Here is a 26,699-nt window from a genome sequence, read left to right as displayed (position 1 = left end):
GTTATTCGTCCCCTCCCTCCAAAATGACATGTATATTGAAATATAATTTTAAAAATAGACACTATGATTTGGGTATAACTCAGTGTTTAGCATGTACCAGACCTTGGAGTTGAATAGTAATATCTCAAAAAAAAAAAAAAAGAAAGGAAAAAGTAGACATTGATATGTGCAGATTGTAGAAAATAAATAGGTATCTAATACAGAGGTAGAAAAGGCAACTCATATTAAAAGTGAGAAAGCAGGTAAACCTTTCATCTGTTCCATTGCAATGAGGTGGATGTATCTTGCACAGGATTGAGCCAGGAGAAAAGCTGGTGAGAAAATACACTCAGGGGCTGGAGTTGTGGCTCAGTGGTAGAGCACTTGCCTAGCATGGATTAAATTCTCAGCACCGCATCTAAACAAATGAATAAAATAAAGGTCCATCAACATCTAAAAAAATTTTTTTAAAAAGAAAATATACTCAAGTCCAAATTATATATAGACACTTGCTCAGAATGGATACTCCATTGATTCTCAAGGGGCATTTTTAAAAAATTTGTTAAGTATACATTTTGTTTTCAAGATTTTGCAGTTTAACCTGTAAACAGCCCACACCTGTCCAAGGATTTAATTTTTCTGATGTGACTCCTTGTGCCAAGGAGGAACATCCCTAACATTTCCTCAGGGTAGGGACCAAGTGTGACAAGAAAGGAAGGGGCACAGGGAGACCCAAGGTGAGAAGAGATAGACAAGTAAGCAGGTGAAGCCAAGAAAGACTGACCGGAAAAAAAAAAAGGCAAAATAAAAGAATAAAAAGAAAAATCTGGGTTTAAACTCAACTCCTTTCAGATCAGATTGGGGATCATAGCACTTGAGTGAGCATCAAGTCTCAAGAGAGAAACAGACTGCCTGGCTTTGATTGTTAACCCTACATTACAGGAATCTTTGTCATAAAACTAAAAGCTGTTTGACTCAAAGCACAATCTTTGTGCATGAGATTGCACAGGTTGTGATGAGCCTGGAGACTTAATTACTTTCTTGCATCAATTGCAGGGATCCTCCAGGTCAGGCTTCTGGCATATTGATGGGAAGTAAAAGAAACCTTACACAAAATTAGCCTCCAGTGTGCTGGTTTCCCAGATACTCAAGAATGCTTGATCTGTGTTTCTCCCTTTCATAATTTCTCACTATTCAGGCACAATATATTAACTGTGGATGCTAATGCTAAGTCCAGCAGGAGGGAAGAAAAAAATGAATAATACAAAAAAAAATTGTCTCATAGTTCTTTTGCTAAAATAATTTTCTGCAAAAATAAAAATATCTGATTTAAATCAGTGTGCCTCCTTTCTAAAGTTAGCACGTTGTTACTTAATTAAATTTGTTTTATTGTGGAGGGCTGAATTTGCAATTGCTTGTCTGCAGTTTGGAATAGACATCTCGCCTCTTCTATTTAGTTTTTGTGTTCCTTGGGGTGAGTGCATGCAATTGCTTACTCATAAAAGTGATTTGTTTCATAGAGATTCACTTTATACTGTTCGTGTGGTTTTATTTCACTAAATATGGAATAAATTTGGAGCCCAAGGAAAGCTTCTTATACAAAAAAAAAAAAAAAAAAAAAAAATTCAAAGTTCTAAGTGCAAAACCTGAAGACAAAGGATCTGGCTGGAAAAGCCTGGGTGTTGATTTGGCTCTGGGAATACAGTGCCTCTGACACTGCTCCTCTCCCTTCCCTTCCCTCTATGGCCGCATTCAGTCCGATCAGCTTGTGCAGCAAGCAGTTCTATATGTTCTGCAGGCAAAAGGAGCATGTCAAGGCCTTGTCATCTCTGGTCAGTAGAGTAGTTTGTCAGGAGAGTTTTCAACTATAAAAGCATCAGTAACTCATCAGAATATTTGTTGTTTCTTTTTGACAAAAGAGGCAAGTGTCTGTCAAGAAAAATCTGGCGTTTTCCTTGCCTTTCCCTGAGGTACTTGGAGTCCGCCTTGAATAGCCTTAGACTCCAGAAACCTTGTGTGCAAAATAGATGTATTGATTCCTGTAGAATCTTGTTATTTGTGACATGCAACAGTGTAAGTCAACATGACTTCGCCTATTTGTTACCATGTGTGAAAGAGAATGTGCTTTCATTAGTGAGGAGCACATTGAGAACTTAGGTTTTAATGGAGGTCTCATTGGAAACCTCCGGAAACACAGTGCACACATGATAATTCAGCAGGAGACATCAGATGCTTCGTGTTTCTCTCTCTAAATGGTTAACTATCAATGCATTGGTTGGATGTTTAAAAATTTTTTCCAGAGCTTAAAAAAAAGTGCATACTCATGCTTATAAACAAACATATCAGTTGGTTAAAGGTTATAAGAAATTTAAATGCAAATAGCACTTTGTAATGATACCCCAGAGACTGACATTGTAGTCAGTTTCTTGGGAATGCATCATGGTAAACTTACTTTTTGCTACTGGTTTCCTTAGTAACTGGAACAACATATTGTTCAGGACATAAAATAATATCCTGCTCAGCCACTGAGAATCTTGAACTAAAATGTAATTGATTTTGCATGAGGTACAGGATTATCATGTCCTCCCCGTTTCAATGAGGTATTACAGCTAAAACGAATGTGGTTGGAAATTTTTTTTCAAACCAGCCATTTTGTTTCTAATCATCTCATTGTGAAAACATTAAAAATGCTAATGGTGTGGACTGTTCTATCTTTGAGAGGAACAGATTATTAAATATAATTATACAGCTGATATATAATTCCTTAGCATACAGGAATAATGTTGAATTTTCTTATCTCGAATGCAGAAGGCTGCATAATACTGAAATGTATATATTACTGCTATATAATAATGATGCTTATTTTCTAAGACCCATATAGAATTCAGTACAGACCCATGTAGTTATTATAAAGTATGCATATAGAAGAAAGCTTGAAACCCTGTATAATTTTGCAGTCTGAAATCAGGAAAAAAAAAAGAGTCAGAAAATTCTATTTTAATTTAGTTTCTGCAGCTGGTCTACTATACTGCCTTAGGCAGATTATTAGATCTCTAGTGTCTCAATATCCTTATCTATAAAATGGGAATAATAACACCTGCATCACAGGGGTATTATGTGGATAATTACTTGATGTGTGCGGAGAGCTTTGAAAATACAATATGCTAAATCATGATTGTTTTAAACCACATATATAGCAGTATATTATAGGCATAAAATTAGAGAGTGGTTTAATGAGCTTAGAAAATTGGAGGCCTCTGGTTTAGGAGAAGAGTGTCTGGAGACTCAGCAAAGCTCTGCCTATTTTACTGTTTCTGCAAATAGCATTTTCTCAAATGATATGGCAAGAGCAGAACTGTGGAGCAATTGGCTTTTGATGATATCCTTCCTAGGTACTGTGTTCCCAAGGAGGTGATAGGTTATGCTGGGGACACCTCTGTTCCAGTGAACTTTGTACTTTCCCCCCACCATCCATTGGGAAATGGACTCCCTTTCCAAACTACTCTGTGGGAGACTTGGCATGAAAATGGAGATTTCCAGATGGGACTGCTGCCTCCCATTGTACCTTGTTAACTTCTTTGGAGCAGAGGGTCAGTCTCCTCTCACACCAGCCAGGGACCGTTTTTCTATGAAATTGCAGCATGCCAAAGGAAACATCCTGGATATTAGTGCTGTTTTATTAATCCATTCACTCATTCACCAAATATTGAAGATCTACTATGAACTAGCTAATATTTTTGGCATGTAGGGATTACAAAAAATAAATTAAAACATGGTACATGCCCCTCAGCTGTTACCCAATAGAATAGGGGAAGGTGCCATGTACAGATACATTGCAGAATAAGGTAGGAAGTGTGGGTCTCATAAACATTGTACAAAGAGCTCTCATTAGTCCAAGAGTGGCTTAGGTGATTAAAGATAGATTTTAAGAGCAATGACATTTGAGCTGGTCTTTGTGGAATAGGAAACATTTCAAAAGATAATGAGAAGAAAGAGGAAGAAGGAGGCCAGGTAAGACTAACACAGAAGTCCTGTTTTGAAAGAGGGGAAAAAGGACCAAAAGTTTGTTGGAGCTCAAGCAGTCCAACTCAGTAACAATATGGAGAGAGTAGCAATAGGTGAAGTTAGAAATACAGCTTTATGCTTTCTGTACTATAACTTGTTTTGTAATGATCTATTGATTTACTACTTGATTCATGTTAGTTCATCCCTCCTCCCTGTGTGTCCATTCCAGATGGGTACTATGTCTGACTTACCACACTATTGCTTGTTCATTCAGTATCTGTTGCACAAAAGCAGGCTAGAGTTGGATAGTGAAGGTACTTGATACCAAGCTAAGGGCCATGGATTTTCCCAGTGGGCAACAAAGAGTTACAGACAGCCTTTCTTCCTAGAAGTCAAAAACAGAAAGAGCATGCAGGGAGCAGTGTAGTCTGAAAGCAGGAAAACCTGTCAGGAGAGCCCTGCATTTGTCAAGGGGCAGGTTATTGTGCTTTACGCCAGGGTGGTGGTAACTTGCTGGAAAAGAGGTGTGATCCTTCACACACCCTTCAGACCTGACACCAAGGGAGGGGCAGTGGCATTGTGCTGCATTACAACTGTAAAGGAAATTGTGTCCTCATGGGCAGAAACTGATTTCATGGAATATGTGGAAAAGCTAAGTGAAGATAGGTTCAATCTGAGATATCCTTAAGGCATTCAGGTGGAGCTGTCTGAAAATAGGAGACTAAATCAAGAGAAAATTTAGAAATGGAGTTGTTTTTCAATGCCATCAATATGGAACTCAGGCTGAAATCATGAGATCATTGAGAGAGGGAGCCTGAAGAGAGAACAGACCAGACATTTAAGAGATGGGATGAGAAGCAGAACAAAATAAGGGAGATTCGAAGTGCTGTTTTTCAGAGAGAATGGAAGGGAACCATAGAATTTAAAAGGCAGAGACTTTCAGAAAGAACAGGCTGATAACAAAAGTCCAAGTGGAGGATGATTTAAAAAAAAAGCCATTGCATTTGATTATTTAAAGTTCACTATTGATATTTAAGGGTTTCATTTGAGCCATTGATACAGAAGCCTGACATTAAGAGATTAAGAAGTTAATAAATGAGTATTTGAAGAAGTGAGTGCAATAATTGTAAACCACTGCTTTCAAAGGTTAGCAGTGACAAGTGTAGAAAAATAGGAAAATAATCTGAGAAAGCTGTCAACAGAGAATATTGTGAATGTATCACTGTTAGAGTTGCTGCCTGAGATGTTCCCCAACTGTGTATGTGTTTCCAATAGGGAACTATATGGTTTCTCAGTCTGGCTGCATGAACTCCTGTAATAATAACTTCAAATTCATGATTTCTGTTTTTGATAGATAAAAGCTCTTTCATAAACTCCCTGTTGTCCTTATTCAAGATAGAACAATGTTCAAAGAAATAAGACTTCATAGCCAATATTTACGTTCCCACAAAATGATGAAAGTATTGTTTTTAAAAATCTAGATAACAAGGCATTTAACTAATGAAATCTACCACTAAACTATGAAAAATAAAAGGAAAGTCTGTTATTTTCCAGGTGATTATTTTATAATTGAAAGTCTCATTTTGATCACACGTCAATATATGGTATGTTTTTATATCGTTGGGTGATAGTTCTCCACAGGTCTCTGTTTCTGCATATCAAAATAAATGGTAGATTTGCTTTCAGCCTTGGAAGACAGAGATAGCATCTCTCTTTGGAGCAAAGGGCAAGCATATTTATTGACCATTTCCTTGGAACATCACTCATCTCTGTGCAGGTATTATTCAGCCCTCATCATGATACCCTGAAGGAATTAATATCCAGGGACCAGCACAAAAATGATCATCTTCTGACTGTGGCTATTGCTGTGTGTAATAAATCCTATTTTGTTTCTTTTTTTTTTTTATTAGCTACACATGACATTACAATGATCTTGGCAATTCATACATTTGAATCATTGGGGTATAATTTCTCATTTTTCTGGATTGTACAGATTGCAGAATCACACTGGTCATAGAGTCACCTATATACATACAGCAACCATAATGTCTATTCTATTCGTATTTTGTTTCTAATCCAGGTATATTGCTTCTTCCACCCAAACTCAAACTATGACAGACCACTCACCAGCATTCAAGTAGGACAAATGTCAGACCCTTCCCAGTTTTTACACATTCATCACTAATACTAATAATACCAATAATAATTTTTTTAAAAATTGCAATATTGTATTGAGCAACTAACATGCCAGATACGATATTGGAACTTTACATGTTCTCATTTATTCAACAAGTAGGTATTTAGTGTCTATAAGAAACCAAGAATGGTGATCATCTGGACATAATTAAGTGAGGAACAAAACATATGGTCTTGCCTCACAGAGTTGATGGTCTATATAATCCTCACAAGAGCCCTGCAAAGTGGAAATATCATGCTTTCAGAAAGGAGAAAATTGGAGGTCAACAAGATTAGATAACTTATCTAAGGTTGCTGGTTGAGACAGATTTGAAACTAAGTCTGAACTGAATAGGTCAGTGATTTTTCATCAACCACATAATACTTTACTTGAAATTTTATTTTCTTATTTATCTTTTTTTTAAGAGAGAGTGAGAGAGGGAGGGAGGGAGGGAGGAGGGAGAGAGAGAGAGAGAGAGAGAGAGAGAGAGAGAGAGAGAGAGAGAGAGAATTTTAATATTTATTTTTTAGTTATCGGCGGACACAACATCTTTGTTTTATATGTGGTGCTGAGGATCGAACCCGGGCCGCACTCATGCCAGGCGAGCATGCTACCACTTGAGCCACATCCCCAGCCCTTATTTATTTTTAATATATATACATAGATATATTTATACATTTAAGCTTCTTTTTTTAATAAAACTCCTTATATATATCTGACACTAGGATCACATCTAATAAAATTATTTTAGAATTGAAACAGTAAACTTTTTAGTTAGAAAGTTAAAAAAAATTAGTTTTTAGGGAAAATGTAATTTTATTTTGAGTGGCCCTGTTGAAATAGTCCCTAAGCTGTTCCCTCCCAAAGCAAAAAGAATATAGTCATGTTGCAATTAACTTAGTCGTTATTTTTTCTTTTGGGTGGCGGTACTGGGTATTGAACTCAGGGGCATTTGACTACTGAGCCACATCCTCAGCCCTATTTTATATTTTATTTAGAGACAGGATCTCACTGTGCTTAGCACCTCACTTTTGCTGAGGCTGGCTTTGAAATTATGATCCTCCTGTCTCAGCCTCCCAAGCTGCAGGGATTACATGTGTATGTCACCACTCTCAGTTGCAATTAACTTAGAAGTTCAAACCATACTTTTTTTTTAATACCCCCTCTTTTCTCTTTTTTCCAATCAGCATTGAAAAAGATGGATTTTGCATTTTTTAAAAAATTAGTGTTAGCGTGATGCTATAATGCAGTTAAGTTCACATTTAGAAATAAAGCATGTTGTTAAACAGTTTGATGGACAGAGCCAAATTTAAGTTAGCTCTTTCTTTTGCTCAGTTGTACAAAATGAGTTTTCTGCTGTTTTTTGAAGTAGCACAGGAAAGCAAATGAGAGGCAATAGTGTTTAGCAGAAAAGATCATAGGGTCTGAAGCAGAAGCCATGCATCCTATACTGTTGGCCCGCCACCTACTCTACTTGTGATTTGGGCAAATTAGTCTTCTAGTCGTTGGTGTTCTTTTCTGGAAATTTGAATAATATTAGTACCTATTGAAAAGGCTGTTATATGTCTTAATTGATTTAATGAACTCAATGCACTTAGCACAGTGCCTGTCACATAGTGTACAATAAATGTTAGCAGGATTTGTGACAACACACTGGGGACTCACTGAATAAATGTCTCCATTAACTCCATAATTCTTTAAGTTATAATTTTTCAAAGTAACTTTGCTCTGAACCCTGAGCTGCAAAGCACTGGCCCTTGACTTTTCTCACTACTTCTAAGCATAGGGTAGACATGTCAGTTCAATAATGACAATACCCAGCTTAAAGCAAATGTCACCGGGTTCCACTGTGAGCATTTAAGCAAGATGAGTGGCTGAAAGAGAATAAGGAATCAAAAATTTTGTCTCCTATTCCCAGCTCCATTACTGACTTTCGGGGGCAGAATAAATAAATCACAAATAAATAAATAAACAAATCACTTAACCTTTCTTCCTTTCAGTTTCAGCACAATGAGAGTGGTAAACCTTTGAAATCATTGGCTGAAAGGTGCTGTAAGAATGGCAAGTGTTATTAACTTCCCAGTATTTCAGTCTTTCTTATGCACACTCTGTGTGTTTGCTTTTCATCTTGGGAATGAAATACTTCTTTAACATTGATATGTGGTAACTGCAGGAATTAGTGAAATTTGCCAGTTTCTCAGATAAAATCAGAGGACAAATAAGTCAGGTAGTTAATTATGTGAGAGAACAGATTAAGAAAAGGAAGGACAGCTTGAACCGAAATCTCCTTGATTGTTGTCCCAATTTGAGGGATATAATTCTGGAAGGTAGAAGGGGGGGTAGAGGGTATGGAGATCAGAGGACAGCAGTTTCTCTGTTTCCCAGTCCTACTTTCCCTGTGCTTGGCCCAGACTCTTAAACTCTTGCATCCTTGTGCTCACACAGTGTGTAACCACTTCAATCAGATTCAAGCTGCTATGTTTTGTATTTTTGTAAGTAATCGCTGTTGCTTGATGTATCTCAAAAACCTATTTTATTTCAAAAGTATGGTCTTTGTGTATTAATTTCCTTCATTATTTATTATTTATTTCCTCTTTGAAAGTGCAGACATACATTTCTCTATATGTACATAGTTACATAGATTTCATATACATATGTACTTCCAATCACCATATATACGTATATATTACTATATATACTATACTTACATACACACGCGCACGCACATAGTTTTGTTTGTAAGGGTGTTAGAGAGTAAGACAAATCTTTATTTTTTTGTTAATAATCATTTGCTATTATTCTTATTCTCTTAATTATTTGAAAATGATGAACATTTATAAATTTCTGGTAAATTACTGAAATATGTGAAGCATTGCCATTTTTTACTCCTGTTCATAAAGCGGACACAAAAGAGTTATGGTTTGTTGGCCAAATGAGATTTGCTACACTCCTCATAAATCTTTTATTTAATGCATTTTTGTGGGAAATCAATATTACGTTGGTGTAAAATACAGATAAAATATAGTGCACAATACATTTTATAAAATCGGTTTTACTAGAAGTACTTTTATGATACATTTTAATATGTCACATTTTATTTGAATTTGGGACTGCATTTTTATGTATATGTGAATGTGTCTTTTCCTTGAAATTTTCAAACTCTATCAATTTTTTTTAGTTTATACCTGTGTGTAGATACAGATATGGATATAAACAAATATATACTTTTTTCTTTAACATTTGCTGCACCTGAATTTTTGTCATGCAACAATTCTTTAAGGAAACACTATAAACACATCAGTAAGCTACAGACATTATAATATACATTCAAATATTGTCCTTGTATTAATATTCTTCAAAAGAAATAATACTCATGAATTTAAATACTTTTATATAAACCATGCAAATATAATGATTAACAATCTGCTGTATTCACTATTCAGGACATGAGATGTAGTATTTTCCTAATTACATAGACCAGTGTGGGAGGATATGACTGCAAAAGAAGATTAAGTCATTTGTATTTATTCAGTGTTGCTTTATAGCATTAACTAGGAAACTCAGCCCTGCTATATTGAATGCTGAGGAATTTGATTACTAGAGCAGCAGAATCCGCCAGTCTTGGCCTGAGACAGCAGACTCAACTAATTGTCTATCAGCAGTGATTTAGCTATATCATCCTTCTACAATCTTGCTATTGATGGGAACATTTAAAATCTGATGAAAATTACAGTTTAATAATCAGGACTTGGAAAACCCACCTGGCAGATGTATTCTTTTTATTTTTTTCCCCATTCTATTTTTAAAGGAAAGAGGGGAAAATGTGAAGTTTCCAAAACTTAATATAGATATTTTTCTTTGGAAAATATTTTGAAATCAGATTTTACCAATATTTATATAGGAGAGGATTGAATTTATTAGCTGTGATGTTCTTATGCTTTGCTTTCTTTTAGCTTCAAGGAATACTATGGATCTTATGTTTTCTATGCTACTTTGTGGTTGAAGATGTGAGTCATTTATAATGGCAGAAGCTATCTTTTAATTGCAACTCCACTCTCAATGTGTCTAGGTTCCCGCTATAACATTCATTGGGGTACTGCCATATAATATTAGATAAATGGAAGTTTATGTAATATGTTACATGAATTTAAGGATGATAATTCAGATGTGTTTTTAAAAGATGATTTGTGCAGCAGAGATTCTACTACTTATGACAAATCCAATTCATGTCCCCCAACTAATAGTATTTCTTATTATCTGTTTAAGAAGAAGAAAAATATTTCACATGTACTAAAGCTAATTAAGACATTCGAAAATAGTAATGAGTAAGGGTATGTGGGTGAGCTGAGTGCAAAATTAGTTACCCCTCAGTTGCCAGGTTTGATGAAGTAGATATTTAATAATTTGGAACACTTACATTTATTCACCACTCAAGTGAGCTTTGCAGAGTTTCCCTAAGATTAGTATCGCATTTCTGTAAGTTGACAGTTCAATGCACAGAAGGAGTCACTTAAATGGTCCTCCATTTTTCCCTGAAGCAAAATTTGCAGTGAGCATATGTAACAATCTGTACTCCTGTGTGAATACCAATTGGTGTCATTAGGTGCCTGGAGTCATGGATTGCATTTTTGAGGCATGATTTTCAGCTGGAGAAGATTCATACATACCAGTGTCAGATCTTCACTGGAGGTTTCATAGTATAATATTGTCTAAGTGATTTGTTTTGTTCTAGGAAATTCCCTAGTACACTCACCTAGGTAGGGAAGGGGATGATACTAAAGGTTTCCTGTGTTTTCTTCCCCCTGGACTGGATGTCTGAGAATCTCTTGTAAATAGGAATGAAGATTAGTGAAACAGCAGTGCAAAAAGGAGACTGATTATAGAAAAATAAAGCAGATTCTATGATTTTAGTCAGATGTTCACAAGACTTGCCAGAACGAATTCTTGCCAGTAACTGGACCATGAGCTAATGAACTCCTGACCTTGTAAAGGTTTCTGTTTCTGTAGCACACTATTTAATAATATGTGTGTGCATTCTACACCTTGAATGTAGGTTTCAAGGGTAAGGTCTGGGTTTGAGTCCCCAACATACTACTTTGTACATATAAAACCTTAGACAAGTAACTTTTCTTATTTTAACTTCAATTTTTTACATTTTTTATCTGAAAATACATGCAGTAATAAATGCATAAAGTGGTATCTAAGTATAAGTGATCAGAATTAATATGTAATCACCTATTTCTTGAGAAGGCTCATTAGTGTTTTTTTCTCAGTACATTTTAATTACTTCTATAATTTCTCATATACTTTTACAACTATAAAAAGTACAGGTTAATTTTTGATCAAGCAACTTCTTGGTATGTGAAAAACATAAACTAAGAGTCTTTAGAATTTGGGACATTAAAGACATTCTTTAGTTAATGAAAATGTATTAGCTTAATTGTATATCTTAAAACAGATAAGGGAAGAAACCATCCCTAGTCTTTCATGGAGAATAGCCACTTTAGCTTGTCTGAGACCCTAGTGAATATTATTAAAAATATGTTTAGAATCCAGAGGTCATTCTTCCCTTAGGTTACAATTTTTTTAAAATATGAAATTGCATTTTTCACTTATCCTTAGATCAAACAAAGTTATCATATGTAATGCAAGACTCAAGTTGTTAGCTTTTTGGCAGTTGTCAAATTTACTGTCAGTCATCTACTCAATTCAGAGCAGAATGCTCCTTATCCATTTCAATATCTTGCTTAAGATTCTACTGTTTATTAAAGAAAATGAAATTGAGTAATTATGTGATATTAACCTTCTTATAATATATGTATACATATGTGCGTATACACATGTGTGTGTGTAGGGGGGGGTGTATGTGAAATGTAAAATCTCTCAAATTTTGTGTCTAACATTTTTTCCATGCCATTCATCTCATAGTTAAGTACATATTTTGAAAATCCTTCAGAATTCTGTTTCTGATTTTCATGCCTTTTTTTTATGAATTACATAAGACCAAACATCTGTCTCCAAAATATTCAAAATTGAAGGTGATAAGAGGACTTAATGTAAGATTTACAACTTTCCATTGGAGACTATGAGATAGCAATGAGTGTTTTCAAGAATTATTTGATTTTTAAATTTAAGGCAACTCAGGCTATTTTGAGGAAAAATATTTTTCATAATCATTTTCATTATTAATACTAAATAATCTGGACAGTTACATGGTCATATACATATTAAACTGCTATTAAATCTTACTGTTGCTTATAAATGAAATAGAAGAGCTTTTAAAAGGTATTAGGATTGCTATGTCTTAAATATGTGCATGAGAAAAAAAATTTGACAAATAAAATGTTAATTATGAAACTTGGTTGTAATAGATACAAGTTAATTATTATGACATGAATTGGATATCAGCAGGAGCTGGGATAATTGATGTCAGATGAATGTGGAAACTCCCTAGGATGAGCTCAATCCCAAATGAAGTGATTGGAAATATATAAAAGCTATTGTGATGTGCATACTAGTCCCTTGATGAAAGCCGATTAATTCCAAAAGTTGACATTAAGTCAGTGGGGGGAAAAAATCTATAAAGATCCTTTTACAAAAGTTTGAACAGAGACAGGATATTTTCTATCCTTCAGGTATGAAAAATGTCATTTGTTTGGGTGGTTATTTTGCCACTATTCATTAAAGGGTCCATTGAGTCTTACATTCTCCACCTTCTTCTTCCGGTAATTGTTTCATATCCCATGATAGAAAGTGTAATTTGTTTTTTTTTTTTTATTCTCTTCATACAAAAGTAGAAGCACATGGGTTTTTAGATTCTTTTGTTTCATTACATGCCAAATTAGCAGAACTTCCACATGCCTGGTTTTGCTATTTCATTAATTCTGCAAATAACAGTGGGTAGAAGAATGGGGCACCAAAATGAACGCAAAGCCACATCTGTCTCTGGCTTTTGTTTTAAACATTTAAGTCATTAGTTATGGGAGGGAAAAAAAAATCTCCATTAAATGAAACTGGAGATTTTTAGCTCTTTGTTTATCCAATCCTATTTTCAAAATCTTCATTGGTTCACTGTCACAGTTTTTGTTCCTGTCCTATAATCTCAACAGACAAATGGGCAAATGTATGTCCAGACACAGACATACACGCACACAAACACATACAGGTCACAAACTCTCCAACATTTACTTTATACTCATATGATCAGAATGAAGGGATTCAAATGTATCAGACAAATAAACAAACAAACCACTTTCTATTCTTTCAATTTAACATGGGTATCACATGTGTTTTCCCATGCAGACATGCTAGTCCCTTCAATATTCATTAGGAAATACATCAGAAAGAATGCCAGAGTAATAATCAGAATTAATAACCAGAATTGTAATAATCAGAATTGAAAAACATGTGTATCCATTAGACATCTTTCTTATAGAAAATGAAAGTCAACAACCAAAAAAAAAATAGTGTTCATCATGATTCCAGTTCATTCTAATATCTCTGGGATTATCTTTAGTGCCTTTAAGTCTGTCAATTCCCAACACTCAAATGAATTTGTGAGTCTGCTTTTCATTTCCAAATTGTTCCACCTTTGCAGAGAAGGCAATGCTGCTATTTAGAACAGTGTCTGGAAACTCGACTCACTGATTTTGTTGACTGTTCACCCTTTCTCATGGTTCTCTTGCTCACATCTCAAGTCTTATTACAATAACTGGAGACTAGCCAGTATTATTTTATGTTTTTCTGTTTATAGTGGTATTTGATTTCAATAGCCAATAATAAAAGGCAAAATTTAGTTATGCACAAACTTTACAGCAGTGGTTTGTTATAAAAGATATTGATCTGGAGTGTCTGCCAATAGTTTCACCATGACCCTACTTTTTTTCTAAACAATCAAACATACATATTTAATCATATATCTATAGATAATCAAGTCATTTTATATTTTTACTCATTTCCTTGCACTGCCGAAAAGATTCCATAATATTCTTTTATCCTTAACTCATGACCATGTACTTTATGACCTTCCTTGCTTCATATCTTCACCTCCTTCTTAGGAAAAAAAGAAATCTTTTGTTGAAAGCCGCTGCTGTTCTAAGAGTCAGCTCCTTCCACCTGGGAACTCCCCATTAAAAACTCCTTACATTGCCTACAGGCCGCCAATTAGTCTTCTACATAACTGTGGCTGCCTTTTTTAGAGAAACTTTTTTGTTGTTGTTGTTATCTATTGTGTTAACTTGTATGTTCACATTACAGGCATTTGACCCATCAATTTCTAAAATTTCACTGCATAAGAAGTAATATAATATTGTTAAACAAATTCACTTAAATAGAATACGGCTCATTTCAATATGTGGTAAACTCCTCTCTTGTTTGATCTATTTGGTGAAATGAAGCGTCATCCATAACTAAGTTTTCCACATAAGAAAGGCACTATTCCTATCATCATTTTCTGTATATAGACTTTTATTCAAATGCTCTTAAAAGAATGGTATGTTCCCACGTCATAACAAAATATGGCCAGTGTGATTTAACATTTTCAGAATGACTTGAGGTTTTCATTATAAAAAATTGATTGTTCTGTTCTGTATTTTCCTTAGGACTTCTGACCTGTATGCCCTTGTATTAAATGCCCACAAATAATTGAGGTTTTATTCATCTTTTTAAATATTATTAAATGTTATTGTTTCATGTCAGGTATCAATTTTCACTTTGTTAACATCATTACAACTTCCAAAAGAACACAGATGTGCAGGATAAATTAGCACCCCAGACCATGCTGAGAATCAGTTTGGGAAAACTTTGAGTCCACTACTTATTATCCTACTTTCGTCAACTTTAAAAAAAATTTATTCAGGTTCTGCTGAGTTTGTTCTATGCAGGGAGATAGAACATGGAAGAAAGAACAGAGAAAACTGTGACTGCACATGAAATGTGCTGAGGAATGGTGAAAACTGGATTCTCTTTGGGAATGGTGGGAGGAGCAGTGAAGAATGAGTCCTGGGGGATCTTATCCCACACTTGTTTGCTGATAGCAGAGAAAACTAGAGTGTGAATGTGTTCTCCTGAAAATTTGGAAACCACCCCATTTTGGTGATCTCTTCTGATGGAGAGTAAAAGGCCCTTGAGGACAAAGCTCTGTCTTTGCACAACCTTTTAGATATTTGTGGGCTCACTGGGTGGCTGACTGACAGGTGGCAGCAGTAAAGGGATAAAGAAAGCTTTAAAACAGAGAAAGGCAGATTGGCGAACTTTCCTTTGGTAAGAATGACTCCTTAGTTTCTCATTCCCCTACCAGTTACTAAAAGTCCTGAAAATGGTTTACGACAAACATGCTTTCCAAATTTCAGTGGAGAAGTGAGAACATCAAGGTCACTTTCTCCATTTGGAGGGAAGAAAAAAAACCTACATAAAATATGAATAAAGTGTCAATCAAAGTTGGTTTTTCTGTGTATGCTATGGTAATTGGAGCCATATTGCTCTATTCTGTTGCTTTTTTTTTTTATTTTTAAACACAACTGAATCTGGTAGTTTGGCAGCACCCCGCCCTTCACCCCTTGCCCCTTTTAACAAAGACAGAGTCTTCAAACTCTTTTCATGGCAAGGCTGGAAATTCTGCCAGGTAAAAAAAAAAAAAAAAAAAAAAATGTTATTGAAAACCTTTCTCCCCTTATAGGCCCATTTTGACAGGAAATCTTTGAGAGGCAGCAGCAATGAAGTGCCCAGAGATTTCATCTGTCTTCTTTTGCTTCAGGAAATGCTGAGCACAAGGCTCCCTATTAGGCAAATAGAAGGAGTACCAAATCCCCTTAACAATCATCTTTGGCCGACTCCTGGGTTGACAGCTCTCTGTGTCCTAGACTGTCAGACAGGCCCTAGAACTGAGGATTATATTACTGGTACGAGTGTAAAAGTTTCTGACAGTACTTTACAAAAAAATTTATATTGCCTCTGTTTGCAGATTATCTGGCTCCATAAATTTTGCATGGGCTAATCAAAATAAGATCTACTACACTAGGAAGGCATTAATTTGCAGTACTTTTGCTATTTTTTCTCCATGGTTTTGACATAAAGTTCCTGCCTGGGTGTTTTTCCCCTGTCATTCTGTGTGATTGGTTGAATTTCAGCAATCACTAGTAGCTATATTACAATATCCAATAAGATGACAATGTTGTTTTGTTTTTTTAATTTTTTTCTTTGACAGATGCCAAATCTAAATTTCAAATAATCCTTTTATAAACCTAAATGCCAACTTGTAGCAATACTACAGAAGTCTAAGCAGATGCACTTTAAAAATAATTAGGATTGGGTAAAATGGGTTAAGTTCGCAGTGGAAGTTAAAAAAAAGAGATCTTTCATAATTTTAGGCAGGCATACTTGTGTTAGTTTATATTTGTTTTTGACTTTTCTGTTATTTCGGAGCTATATTTAATTACCACTTTGCAGGCACTCTGCAAAAAATAACAAAAAGGCTGAATTTAGAAGTGTGATTCAATTTGTGAATATTTTTTTTTTAAAAATTGATAGAAAGTGGAATGAATATATGTGTATCATATGGTATGTGTGAATTGATCATGCTATAGATCTAAACATAGATTAAATAACAGCGTATGTTCCATGAAATGGAAAGAAGGGGAAGGAGAATATAATTTTTATAACATTCCCCCAAAGTAAATTAGATGGCAGTAATAGAATTTTTGACATATCTGTGATGAGAAAACAAATTATAAGAGGGATGATTGCAGTTTTTGCTGGTAGATGTCATATAATTCACATCATCTAGGCTTATATTTTGGCAATTAGCAATAATCAGAACAATAAATGCAGAGGGATTGGTAAGTGCAGGACTTTGAAGGCAAGCCATTCAAAGAGCATCCTAAGTGGCTTCTCAGATGCTAGCCCTGTTCTCCTCAAGGCGAACCAGCCAATAGCTTCCCTGTACTGATGTTCTGCAAAGGTAAAATGTACTGAGTCAGTCTTCTTTATGAAAATCCTGTAACAGTTGCTGATACAGGAAACAAATATCCAAATTCCTCATGATTGATCATTTATCTTCTTTACCTGGCCCCTGCCCCTCTCTCTGGGGTTATCATCTTAACCATTATTGCCATTTTCCTGGTTTATCTACTAGCGTTTGTCAAATGACTTCTATGATCAACAACCTGAACATGTTGCCATTAATTGATTGGTTGATATAAAAAAGTTGCAAGTGCACTTCATATTTTTGTATTTGCCTTTTCAGCATTCACATTTCCATGGCTCCTTCTTTACAGACTCACATGTTCAGGTTCCCTCTTTGCCCAGCAGCCCTGGTGAAACAGTAGAAGCCAACTCCTCTCTGGCTGAGAAGTAGACTTTCTGATTGTCTCAGCCAATCAGAGAAATGCTGCCTGTCTTAGTTTAGGAGTCAGCCTGTCATGTGTGAGATGAGTTTTGGGCTAATAAAATTGGAGGGGAAGATTTGGGGAGATTTTCTTTCTTGTACAACTTAAAAATTGACAGGCTCTCTGTTCTTCCTGGTATCCCTAATTCTGAGCCTAAATGTAGTTCTAAAATTGTGCTCGAGTCAGAGAGAACAGAACATTCTACAATATAGGAAGGTAAATATTATTAGAAGTTATTTTTAATAGGTAAGTCTATACTTAAAAATATATTTGATATGATTTTAAATATATTCAATCCCTGAAGAACTTTCAAAACTGTGTATAAGTGCTCATAAAACAAAGAAATGGTAAATGTCTGAGGTAATAGATGTGCCAGTTACTCTGATCTGGTCATTGCACATTATATGCATGTACTGAAATGTCACATTGTAGCCCACACATATAATTACATGTATCAATTAAAAATAAAAATATATTTAAAATATTGTATGTAGGAAGTCTGAAAGATATAGAATTATTAACTATAATTAAGGTTAATAAATGCCTTCTCACAAATAGAACAGAACACAATTATAGTTTTTCAGCATAATTATAAGGTACTAGCAGTGGACACACAGTTCAAGAAGGTGAGCTGAATGCAGCATGAGTATGGTTTCTTTTCATTTACCCATGTCTCTGATAGAGAGCTAGTGAAGAAATTTTAAAAGGTAGTATCCCGCTACAGCCAATATAAGATGAAGGCAGCCAGTAGCTTATATAAATTTCCAGTATATTAAAGGAAGGTAGGAGACTGATGGCTGATGAAGCAGAGAGCAGTGGAAACTTGCTGGCACTGAAAGAGATGCAGTAGAGTGTAGACCTGCTGCCCAGCAGAACCCAGAGCCCTAGTGAGCCTTCCAACAGAGAGATTTGTTTAAAAAAAAATGGTATTCATCACATTAATCCTAAAATTGAATTGTCCTGTCAAGGGGCTTCATTTGTGGTGAGGCACACATGTTTCTAAACTACCAAACCAACCTAACAAAGGAACTTTATCAATATAACACAGGATAGAAAGGAGTGTACTGCAAGTTCTACCACCAAAGCATAATTTTCATCTCTTCACTGCCCTCTCTTTCTGGAATCCATTGTCATTTTTCATTGTGTCTGATAAAATAACCCACTAGTTTCTCCTCCTTGCTTGCACCTTTGTCCCAGTCCATGTTCTCCTTTATCTGCTACGTTATATTGACAGACACAGATTTTTTTACAGGTGAGATTTTGCAGCAGCCTCTGTGTGTCTGGTTTTGAATCACACGCCTCATTTCTGCAGCATCACTGTCAATTTCTTGAAGCTCCTACTGATAAATAATTCTTGAATGCCACTTGTAAATCATGCATTATTAGCATTTTCATGTGACTCTTCAGTCATTGCTATATTAAAAAAGAAAAAGTTTGAGATGATTTCAAGCTTCCAGAAAGTTGCAAAACAATAAAGCAAAATCTCCATAGACTCTTCACCTAGAGATCCCATTTATCCTTTATCACTGTCCTTGCTGATGTCCTTAATGGCAAAAGCCATCACATCTGGTTGTCTCTTCAGGCTTTTGATCTGGAGCAAGGCCTTCGTCTTTCATTTCTGTGACCTTGATGCTTCTGAAGTTTATAAGGCAACAATTTTATAGAATGATCCTCAGAGTTGTCTGATATTTCATCACGATTAGACTCTACTTACCATTTTGGGGGGGCAGGAATAGCATAGAAGTAACATTCTGGTCTTCTCATTGCATTTTTTTTTTCTAGTAGAATGCTATTTTGATTTGTGGCTTAAATTCTGATCACTAGATTAAGGTATTAAACCCAAGATTCTCCATTGTAAAAGTTATTTTTTTCTAGATTAATATCCCTTTTTTCATTCTACTTTCACCCGACATTTTAGTATTTGTTGATGATTCTTGTCTGAATTAGTGCTATGATGATGGTAAAATGATGAGTTTTTTTTCCCTCATTCAATTATTCATTCCTTATACATCTATTGGTTGACATTACTGAAAAAAAAATTCTTTTCTTCTGGTTCTCCATATGGAGACATGGATCCTAGTTTATTATGTGGATTAATGTCCCTTACTATCACTTTTTATTTTCATGTTTGAACTTCTTAGATTTGAGCAGTAGAGACCTGTTCAAGCAAGTTTCCTTTGTTCCTTTAATTTGCCCTCAAAAAACTTCAATCTTTGGAGCATTGCATTATTTATTCACACAGTTAAAATTGTATTTTTTTTTCCAAATCCAACTCTGGAATTTTCCATTTCTCTAAAAGCCCTACTTAATTGTAGTGAAGAGCTAGCTATATTTCAAAGCCCAAATCTGATCATTGCTATATCTACAGCCTCTTTTATTCACAGAACTAGGAATATGTTTGCATGAATCTGTGTACATATCTACAAAAACATATTTATAAAAATATACATACCTTTATATCTATGTTTTCATTGAGCTACCTATCAAACTATGAGTTTACACTAGCAGTTCCAAGTTCAGTCTATCATAGGGGTCATTCTAATTTCTTCTATTTTTTAATATTTGTAATCTTTTCCTCTTCAGTGAGAAATCCCCCCATTATTCTCAATATATTGGTTTATTTGTTCAATTTCCTAAATGTAGCTGATCACTAGGATTACCATTCTACCCTTGCTCTAACAATTTTTGAATTCTTACAAGCTGCCGTTAACAAAAGCTTCTGGAATGTCTCTGTCATTGTGTTTTAACAGTTGTCCTTATATAAAACTTGTGAAAACTGTCATTTCAAACCAGCACCAGACTCCCCTGCCCTCCCCTGCCTCCAAATACCATCTTCCCACAGTTAACCATCACTATTCTTAATACTATCTTTTAGTGCAAAAAAAAAAAAAAGAAGGTAGACAGTCTCTAGTGCATGTTTACACCCTCTAATTTCTTATATTAAGTGCCTTTCTGCTTCATATACCTAGATCAGTTTTTCCTTCCTTAAACAAAAACTAATCATACTTTGGTACTTGAATGTCAATGCCTAATAATTTATAGAATTATAATTCTATAAAACTGTACATGAAAGTCAAAATAAGGCAAAGTATATGCCTAAATTAAAGGAAAATCATGACCAAACTTTTTAACCTGAAAATTGAAAATTCATGAAATTTTGGAACATTGAATAAAATATTTGAATAACTTTGATTACAATTTCTGCTACTACAAACCTAGAAGATGCAGTGAACACTTTTCTATGAATTCTTAAATATGTATTTTTAATTTGCTATACTGAAGCTTAGATTTTTGTCCTATAAAACTGATTCCAGGTCATTTTATGTTAAAAAAAAAAAGTCAGACCATTTTAAGATGTGCGAAAGATATCATCAAGTGGTAGAAAATATCAGGCAACCAATATTAGATTATTATCTTACTGAATAACTTTATTTCTTTGTAAGAAGCTGACTTTTCTTTTTATTTTCAGAGAATGGTGTATAGAATAGAAGTTTCTACAAGAAAAGGAAAGTGACTACACTAAAGAGCTTATTCATTATCTACATGTCAAAGCAGAATTTAAGGTACAAGGTGTAGCTTGTGTGAAAGAAACCCATTTTCTAATTCTGCACTTATAGCATTCTGTCTGTACATTATGTATCATGTGACAGGTGAAAAATGTAGCCTAAGAAATAAAACCAAAATTCTAACTTGAAATATTTCTGCAAAGTTAAGTTTGCTCATCTGAAATATTTGCTCTCAAGGAAAGCCCCTGGAAGTGTCTATATCATTCTCTCATGGTTTTAAAATCATTGGGAATTTAAAATGATAAAATTAGAAGAAAATTTTTGCATTGAGGTTGATGAATATTTGAAAATAATGGTGTTTCATTCTTTACAAATCATATAAATGGAAAAAAACACATCAGAAAAAGTACTCTTCAATCCTAGTTTGTGTGTAAAACAAGTTATGAATTTAAAAGTGCTTGATGTGTACCATCCATCTTATTTGCATATTTAAATTTGTTGTTAGCTCACATGTTGTTAAATCCTACCCTGAACACAAGAAAGACAAATTTAAATAAAAGTCAGGAATTTCAGCTGGTATCATTCCAAAAGTTTCGGTGGTGTAGGAAGAAAATGAATAGACTGAGGAATTATCAAGTTATTTGATTCAATTCAGTAGATAGTCATTGATGATTCCTCTATTTTAGGCACTAAAATAGTTATGAAATGGATTTGAATGTAACATGGTTTGGAACCACAAAAATATCTTTGGTCAGTTATTGGAGAAATGAGAGTAGGGAATTTGCATAAATCAATGCAACACATTCTATCAGCTTTTATAAGCACCACATATTTTCTCAGTGGTAGGAAAAATTGTATTTCCTTTCTCATTGTATCTCTGTCTTGAAACTTGCATTTGCAACTTATTACATAGAAGATACATGATCGCTGTAAAATAGTTTCAGGGAATAAAATATTTTTTTTTGTTTTGTTTTTATGCTTAGTGTTAATATTTGCTATGGTCTGAATCCCCCCCACCCCTCATATTCATGTGTTGAAAACTAATCCCCACTGTGGTGGTGTTAAAAAATGAGGTATTTTGGGAAATGAGGGTGGAGCCTTGTGAATTCATTAATTAATGCCTCTATGAAAGAGATTCCAGAGGGACTCTGTCTCCCTTGCTCTCATACTCTCCTGCTATGTGAAGATACCATGTAATTTCCTCTGGAGGGTGCAGCAGTAAAGTGCCATCTTTGAAGGAGAGAGCAGACCTACCACAACACCCAACCTGCTTGTGCCTTCCTCTTGGACTTCCCAGCCTCCAGAACAGTAAGAAATACATTTCTGTGGTTTTTAAATTATCCAGTTTGGGCTATTTTGCTATAGAAGTCCAAATGGACTAAGACAATATTCTAAAATGGCAAGAAATAGTATATTAGAGTATCCCATCCAAAATGGTGCTCAAAGGTGAACGTAGTTGATGCTGAGAAGAAAAAAAAAGAAAAAAAGAAAATAAGTCCAAGGTCAGCAACTTTAGGAAATGCTGGGTAATTAAAGTTAAACTAGATTTTTTTTTTTTCCTGTAGAACTTATATAAAGAAGTTCCAGGAGGGGACTATAATATGCAGGGACACAATTTGAGAAACTCTATGGTACTGAAAACTGGCAGAAATAGCCGGCAAAACAACCTAAAGTCAAAATGCATTTAACTGCTTTGATTTCCTGTACTCTTTTTAAACATCTAACTCAAATGTTGCTTGTAGCTTAGCCAGTATCAATCCCTGTTTTCTGTTGCCACATTTAAACACTGGAAACAAACGCATCAAAATGCTTGGTATTTTTTTATCCCTTACAGATGTCCTTGCTCCCTGGTAAAGAAACCATTGGAATGTTGCCATTTTAATTAGGCTTAGCTACAAAAAAGCCTTAATCTGCCATTGAGATGTATATTTGCCTGTTTTATTAAAGCTTAGGGGAGGGAGAAAGGTGGATTTCCATTTATAGAAATTATGTAATAATACAGATAAACTTATTCCAAGATAATTTTACAACTTAGAGTGAATTTGAAATATAATTGATGATTTTGAAGCTTGTGCCAAAATAAAGCAGACTCTTATTTTATGTTATTTTTAATAAGCAGATTTTTTTTTCTGTCATTATTAAAGCAATTATTTCTTGGAACAGTCTCAGGCAGTATAATTATCATGTTAAAAGAGTCTCCCAGTCATATACCAGATATTGTATTTGTAGTTTTTTTTTTAATTGGTGAATCTCAATTATATGGAATTATGGGTTTGATTGTACCATATTCACATATACATAAAACATAATTTGATCAATTCTCCCCCCCAATATTTCCCCCAAGCTTACCTTCTTCGATTTCTCCAAACTTTCCCTCTTCTCTAAGTGTCTAAAACATATTATAATTTTTCCTTTAGACAAAATTATGGTCTATAAGAGCTTGCCTAGCATGCCTGAGGCACCAGGTTCAATTCTCAGCACCTCATATAAATGAATAAATAAAAAATAAAGATCCATCAACAACTTAAAAAATATTAAAAAAAATATTGTCTGTAATTCCATCCATTTTCTTACAAATGTCATAATCTCATCCTTATTTCAAGCTAAATAAAACTCCTTTGTGTATATATATCACTTTTTTCATCTGTGGATGAAACATAGGCTGGTTTTATAACTTTAATATTGTGAATTGTGCTGTGATAAACATGGGTATGCATGTATCTCTAAAGTATGTTGATTTTTAATTCTCTTAAATAAATATTATGGAGTGGTATAGTGTATCATGTAGTAGATCCATTTTTAGCTTTCTGAGGAATCTTCATACTGATTTCCATAGTGACTATATTAATTTACTTTCCTACTCACAGTGTATATCTTCACCAGTAGCATTTATTAAAATATTGTATTCTTGATGTTGTCATTCTAATTGGAGTGAGATGGAATCTCGTAATCCTCATAGCTTTGATTTGTATTTCCCTGATGGCTGAAGATGAACATTTTCTCATATAGGGTTGGCCATTTGTACTTCTCCTTTCAAAAGTGTCTAATCAGTTCATTTATACATATGTTGACTGGGTTATTTGCCTTTTTAATGTTGAAATTTTTGAGTTATTTATATATTTTGGTAGCTGGCAAAAAAAAATTTCTTCTATTCTGTCAGTTATTCCTTCACTCTACATCCTTCCTTGGCTGTGCAGAAGGTTTTTAATCTTATGCCATCTTATTTCTTGATGATTTCTCTTATTTCCTGGCTATAGGGATCCTATGCAGAAAGTCTTTGACTGCACTTATATGCAAAGTGCTTTCCCTATTCTTTTCTTCTAACAGCTGCAAAGAGTCTTAAAGTTATATCCCTGATTCATTTTGAGATGACTCTTGTACAGTGTAAGAGATAGAGATCTAGTTTTATTTTTCTATATATGGACACCCAGGTTTTCAAGCATCACATATTAAAAAGGCTGTTTTTTATCCAATGTGTTCATTTGGCATCTTTGTCAAGAATTATATGGCTGTGTTGATTTGTTTCTGTCTTCTGTTCCTTTCATTTATGTGTCAGTTTTTATGCCAGCACCATACTTTTTTGTTACTAAGTACCATTTTAAATCAGGTATTGTGATACCTTCAGCATTGCTTTATTTGTTCAGGCTATTCTGGGTCTTTTGTTCTTTCGGATGAATCTTAGGATGTTTTTTCCTTGTAGTGTGAAGAATATAGTTGGTATTTTGATGGGAATTGCATTAAATGTGTAGATTGCCTTCAGTAATATAATCATTTTAACAATATTAATTCTGTGTATCCATGAACATAGGAGGTCTTCCTATTTTCTAATGTTTTCTTCCATTTCTTTCTTCAGTGTTATACAAAGTTCATTGCAGAGGTCTTTAACTTCCTGGGTTAGGTTTATTCTTAGGTATTTTATTCTTTTTGAGACTATTGTGAATGGATTTATTTTCCTAGAAAGATTCATTATTGGTATAGAAAAAAACAATTGATTTTTTTGTCAATTTTGTGTTATGTTTATCATTAAATTTCTTTATGAACTTTAGAAGTTTTCTGTTGGAATCTTTAGAGTCTTCTAAGTATAGGATTATATCATCTAATATATGACATAGGAATAATTTGATGTTCCCCTTTCTTATTTGTATTCCTTTCTCTTGCCTAATCACTGGCTAAAATTTCAAGCACTATTTTCAATAGGAGTGGTGAAAATAGATGTCTTTTTTCTGGTTCCTGTTGTTAGAGGAAACACTTTTAATTTTTCCCCATTCGGTATGATATTAGCTTTGAGTTTCTCAAATATAGCTTTTTATTTTTATTTTTAAAATTTATTTATTAATTTTAATTAGGTATACATGACAGCAGAATGATTTTGATTTATTGTACACAATTGCAGCATGATTATACATTTCTATGGTTGTACATGATGTAGTGTCACACCACATGTGCAGTCATACATGAATCTAGGGTAATGATGTCCATCCCATTCCACCATCTTTCCTGACCCTATGCACCCTCCCTACCCTCCCTACACTTTGCCCAATCAAAATTCCTCCATTTTTCCCATATATCCTCCCCTCCATTTATCAGAGAGAACATTTGGTCTTTGGTTTTTGGGGATTGGCTTCTTTTGCTGAGCATGACATCTCCAACTCCATCCATTTACCTGCAAATGCCATAATTTTATTCTCTTTTAATGCTGAGTAATATTCTATTGTGTAAATATAGCACAGTTTCTTTATCCATTCATCTATTGAAGGGCATCTAGGTTATTGGTTCCACAGTTTAACTATTGTGAACTGAGCTGCTATGAACATTGATGTGGCTGTGTTACTATAGTATGCTGATTTTAAGTCCTTTGGGTAAAGACTGAGAGGAATAGGATAGCTGAGTCAAATGATGGTTCCCTTCCAAGTTTTCTTAGAAATCCCCATATTGCTTTCCAGATTGGTTGCACCAATTCACAATCCCACCAACAATATATGAGTGTGTCTTTCCCCCACATCCTTGCCAACATTTATTGTTGTCTGTATTCTTGATAACTGCCATTCCGACTGGCAGGAGATGAAATCTTGGAGTAGTTTTGATTTGCATTTCTCTAATTACTAGAGATGTTGAACACTTTTTTCATATATTTGTTGATAGATTATAATGTCCGTTCAGCTCCTTAGCCCATTTATTGATTGTGTTGTTTGTTTGTTTCATGTTAAGTTTTTTGAGTTCTTTATATATCCTGGAGATTAGTGCTCTATCTGATATGCTTGTGGCAAAAATTTGCTCCCAAGATATAGGCATTCTCTTCACCTCATTGATTGTTTCTTTTGTTGAGAAGAAGCTCTTTAGTTTGAGTTCATCCCATTTATTAATTCTTGATTTTAGTTCTTGCACTTTAGGAGTCTTGCTAAAGAAGTCAGGGCCTAATCCAGCATGATAAAGATTTGGGCCTATTTTTTCCTTTATTAGGTGCAGGATCTCTGGACTAATACCTAGGTTAATGTAACTTTTTAATATTATGATTAGTTCATTTGTTTCCTTGTTTCTCCAAGTTATTTTTTTAAATCAAGAAACAATATTGAATTCTATCAAAGACTTTCTCTTTATTGAGATGATCGTGTAATTTTTGCTTATATTTATGTGGTGTATTACATTTAT

The sequence above is a fragment of the Urocitellus parryii genome, chromosome 11 (assembly GCF_045843805.1).
Source record: "Urocitellus parryii isolate mUroPar1 chromosome 11, mUroPar1.hap1, whole genome shotgun sequence".
NCBI lineage: Eukaryota > Metazoa > Chordata > Mammalia > Rodentia > Sciuridae > Urocitellus > Urocitellus parryii.
This window is presented reverse-complemented; position numbering follows the sequence as displayed.